Below are 5,329 nucleotides of genomic sequence, written 5' to 3'. Positions count from 1 at the left end.
GCGCGCGACGGGGGAAGAGCGCGCGCGCGCGCGACGGGGGAAGAGCACGCGAGCGCGACGGGGGAAGAGCACGCGAGCGCGACGGGGGAAGAGAGCGCGCGCGACGGGGGAAGAGCGCGAGCGACGGGGGAAGAGCGCGAGCGACGGGGGAAGAGCGCGCGCGCGAGCGACGGGGGAAGAGCGCGCGCGACGGAGGAAGAGCGCGCGCGAAGGGGGAAGAGCGAGCGCGCGCGAAGGGCGAAGAGCGCGCGCGACGGGGGAAGAGCGCGCGCGAGCGACGGGGGAAGAGCGCGCGAGCGCGCGACGGGGGAAGAGCGCGCGCGCGCGACGGGGGAAGAGCGCGCGCGCGCGACGGGGGGAAGAGCGCGCGCGCGACGGGGGAAGAGCCCGCGCGACGGGGGAAGAGCGCGCGCGCGCGACGGGGGAAGAGCGCGCGCGCGCGACGGGGGAAGAGCGCGCGCGACGGGGGAAGAGCGCGCGCGCGCGCGACGGGGGAAGAGCACGCGAGCGCGACGGGGGAAGAGCACGCGAGCGCGACGGGGGAAGAGCGCGCGCGCGACGGGGGAAGAGCGCGCGCGCGACGGTGGAAGAGCGCGCGCGCGACGGGGGAAGAGCGCGAGCGACGGGGGAAGAGCGCGCGCGCGAGCGACGGGGGAAGAGAGCGCGCGACGGGGGAAGAGCGAGCGCGCGCGACGGGGGAAGAGCGAGCGCGCGCGACGGGGGAAGAGCGAGCGCGCGCGACGGGGGAAGAGCGAGCGCGACGGGGAAGAGCGAGCGCGACAGGGGAAGAGCGAGCGCGACGGGGGGGGAAGGGGAGAAAGGGGAGGGGGGAAGGAAGGGAGTGGAGGGGTGGAAGGGAGGGGAGGGGGTGAAGGGGGGGGAAGGAGGGGAGAGGGGAGGGGGTGAAGGAGGGGAGAGGGGAAGAGGGGAGGAGGGAAGGAGGGGAGGAGGGAAGGAGGGGAGGGGGGAAGGAGGGGGAGGAGGGAAGGGGGGGAGGAGGGAAAGGAGGGAGGGAGGGGAGGGAGGAAGGGGAGGGGCGGAGGGGAGAGTCCCCGAGCCCCGCCCCCCGATGTCCCGCCCCCCGATCTCCCGATGTCCCCGATCTCCCGATGTCCCGCCCCCCGATCTCCCGCCCCCCGATGTCCCGCCCCCCGATCTCGTGAGCCCCGCCCGTGATGTCCCAAGCCCCGCCCTCCTGCTCTCCGGAGCCCCGCCCTCCCGAGCCCCGCTCCCCGCCGGAGCTGGCTTCAAGACCAGAGAGACGCCGCCACGCAACCAAGGCCCTGTACAACTGGAGCAAGACATCCTTGTTCCTGTACTCAAATCCTCTCGCTATGAAGGCCAACATACCATTTGCTTCTTAACCGCCTGCTGCACCTGCATGCTTACCTTCAGCGACTGGTGCACAAGGACACCCAGGTCTCGTTGCACTTCCCCTTCTCCCAATCTATTGCCGTTCAGATAATAATCTGCCTTCCTGTTTTTGTCACCAAAGTGGATAACCTCGCATTTATCCACATTATACTGCATCTGCCATGCATCTGCCCAATCACCCAACCTTTCCAAATCATACTGGAGTTTCTCGACATCCTCCTCACGGCACACACGCCCACCCAGCTTTGTGTCGTCTGCAAACTTGGAGATATTACATCTAGTTCCCTCGACTAGATCATTAATATATATTCTGAATAGCTGGGGTCCTAGCACCGATCCCTGCAGTACCCCACTAGTCACTGCCTGCCACTCGGAAAAAGACCCGATTATTCCGACTCTTTGCTTCCTGTCTGCCAACCAGTTCTCTATCCAAGTCAGTACCTTGCCCCCAATCCCATGTGCTTTAACTTTACAAGCTAATCTCTTATGCGGGACCTTATCGAAAGCCTTCTGAAAGTCCAAATACACCACATCCACTGGTTCTCCCTTATCTATTCTACCAGTTACATCCTCAAAAAATTCCAGTAGATTAGTCAAGCACGATTTACCTTTTGTAAATCCATGTTGACTTTGTCTGATCCAAGTGCTCTGCTATTACATCTTTTATAATGGACTCTAGCATTCCCCCCACTACCGATGCCAGGCTTACCGGTCTATAATTCCCCAATTTCTCTCTACCACCTTTTTTGAATAGTGGGGTAACATTATCTACCCTCCAATCCATGGGAACTGTTCCAGAGTCTATAGAATTTTGGAAGATGACCAGCAATGCATCTACTATTTCTAGGGCCACTTCCTTAAGTACCCTAGGATGTAGATTATCAGGCCCTGGGGATTTATCGGCCTTCAATCCCGTCAATTTCCCTAACACCATTTCCCTACAAATACTGATTTCATTCAGTTCCTTGCTCTCATTAGACCCTATGCTCCCCCACATCTCTGGGAGGTTATTTGTGTCCTCCTTTGTGAAGACAGAACCAAAGTATTTATTTAATTGGTCTGCCATTTATTTGTTCCCCATTATAAATTCCTCTGATTCTGACTGCAAGGGACCTACGCTTGACTTCACCAATCTTTTTCTCTTCACATATCTATAAAAGCTTTTACAGTCAGTTTTTATGTTCCCTGCAAGCTTACTCTCATACTCTATTTTCCCCCTCTTAATTAAATCCTTTTTCGTCCTTTGCTGAATCCTAACCTGCTCCCAATCCTCAGGTTTGCTGCTTTTTCTGGCCAATTTATCTGTCCTCTCCTTGGATCTTATGCTATCCCTAATTTCCCTTGTTATCCACGGTTGAGTCACCTTTTTTTGTTTTATTTTTATGCCAAGCAGGGATGAACAAATTCTGTAGTTCATCCATGCGATCTTTAAATGTTTGCCATTGCCTATCCACCGTCAACCCTTTAAGTAATGTTCCCCAATCCATCCTACCCAACTCGTGCCTCATACCATCGTTGTTTCCTTTATTTAAATATCAGGACCCGAGTCTTTGAGTCAAATACTTCACTCTCCATCTTAATGAAGTATTCTATCATATTATGATCGCTCCGCCCCAAGGGGCTTCACACAAGATTGCTAATTAATCCTTTCTCATTACATAATACCCAGTCTAAGATGGCCTGATCTCCAGTTGGATCCTCGACATATTGGTCCAGGAAACCATCCTGTATACACTCCAGGAATTCCTCCTCCACAGTATTGTTACTAATTTGGTTAGCCCAATCTATATGTAGATTAAAGTCACCCATGATAACTACTGTGCCCTTATTGCATGCATCTCTAATTTCCCATTTAACGCAATCCCCAACCTTAGCATTACTGTTTGGGGGTCTGTATACAACTCCCACTAACGTTTTCTGCCCCTTGGTATTTCTCAGCTCTACCCATACAGATTCCACATCATCAGAGCTAATATCCTTCCTTACTATTGTGTTAATCTCCTCTTTAACTAGCAATGCTACCCCACCTCCTTTTTCTTTTTGCCTGTCTTTCCTGAATATTGAATACCCCTGGATGTTGAGTTCCCAGCCTTGGTCACCCTGGAGCCATGTTTCCTAATCCCAATCATATCATATCCGTTTACATCTATTTACGCAGCCAATTCATCCACCTTATTAGGAATGCTCCTCGCATTAAGACACAAAGGGGGAGAAATTCAATATCGCCCTGTTTCGGGCGCTGTTATCGGCTGTGCGCATAATTTAGCGCCTGGTGCTAATTATCGCCTCCGATGGCAAACTTGGTTTTTATCGCCCCTGGAGGTGATTGGAGTGCTAAATCAGGCGCAACACACCTCTCTTAAGGCGCTAAGGCCGAGGAGCAAGGCACTACCTCTGAGCGTGGGCGCAGCGCAGGTTCTGTCAGTTAGCGATTGAACACAGACACACTGGCGCCAGTCAGTTCTTAAAGTGGAGGGTCGATCTTGCTCTCCAGCCACACCCTGCTCATTGGAGCCTTGAATCTCGGCCTGGACAGACTTGTGGCTAAATCTTGCAGGCAAGGACTATGGAGAGGGCCAGGGAGCGAGCACATCGCTTCAGCAAGCGGGCCTTGGAGGCTCTGGTTGGCGCGGTGGAGCGCAGAAGATCTATACTGTACCCAGAGAGTGGCAGGAGGCCTTTGCCACGCGAGTACAGAAGTGTGTGGAGGGAGGTGGCTCAGAGCATCTCCTCAAGGAGCATGGTGCCCAGGATCCATCTCCAATGTAGGAAAAAGTTCAACGACCTCACTTGGGTCATCAGGGTGAGTGGCTTCTTTTCAAAACCTCTCCATCCCTCCATCTCAACCTCACTATGGCCAGGGGGTCTTAAAACCCCAATGCCCAACACTCATCCAAGACCTATGGCCCTTTCATCAAACACACACGCACATTCCACACTTTGCATACAGTAAGGGCTATTCAACTATGGGATGCACATCAGGCAAGACCATGGCTGTATATTTACTCAGACGCCATCCTTTTTCTTGCAGGCCAAGCTATCTCATAATAGGAGACAGCAGCAACGGACGGGTGGAGGGCGGCCTCAGCTGAAAACCCTCAGTGATCTTGAGGTGCGCGTCCAGAGGATTGTGGCAAGCCGGGTGATCGGTCCCATTGCCACTGGAGACGCCGACCCCGTTCTGGACAGCAATGGTAAGTCATCACCTTTTTGTCCTCTCTCCTTCCACTTGTTCCTCACAATACCAGCCTTTGACACTTTCAATCCAACTTACTAAATCGCTGCACTCATTCCTCCCTTACTGCCACCCTGTCCTCATGCTAAAGCCACTCTTGTACCTCCCTGCTTTCAGATGGTGATTCACCAGTTGAAGAGACGGGCCCTCAAGCTGCCAGTGGGAGTGAAGCTGCAGGCGAAGAGGAATCTGGAGCATCAGCGCCACACTCTCCTGAGAATGCCCATGCCCGCACTGGGAACATGCCTTCCCTGGAGGCGAGCAGGGTGGGGAAGGGTCTGATGAGGGTGAAGCTCCAGGACCCAGCGGGCTGCAGCAACGCAATGGACGCAGAGGAGGAGCGGCTCCTCGCTGAAATGAACATCCAGGCAGTGCACAGGCACACTGAGCTCATGGGTGCAGTGGGAAGGGTGCCCGAATGCATTGAATCACTGGCAAGGAGTGTGGAGCACTTCGCAGTAGCACAGGCGGCTGCCACGCAAATGCTTAGTGCTGCAATTCAGTCACTGGCTGCCATGAGCCCACCTCTGACTGTTCTCTTGCAGACCCAGATTGAGGCCATCCTCGCTGGTTCGGACACATTTTCCCGGGGCTCTCACTGTGCCGCAGCAGGCCAGCAATCTGTGCTCCAGCAGATTGCTCCGGATGCTGAAGTGCTGCCCGTGGGAGTGCCAGTGTGTCGGTCGAGCAGGGAGTTGCTGTCCTCTCTCAAGATGACAG

This window comes from Somniosus microcephalus, chromosome 11, assembly GCF_052327205.1.
Source record: "Somniosus microcephalus isolate GS21.2 chromosome 11, FLI_Smic_1.0, whole genome shotgun sequence".
NCBI lineage: Eukaryota > Metazoa > Chordata > Chondrichthyes > Squaliformes > Somniosidae > Somniosus > Somniosus microcephalus.
This window is presented reverse-complemented; position numbering follows the sequence as displayed.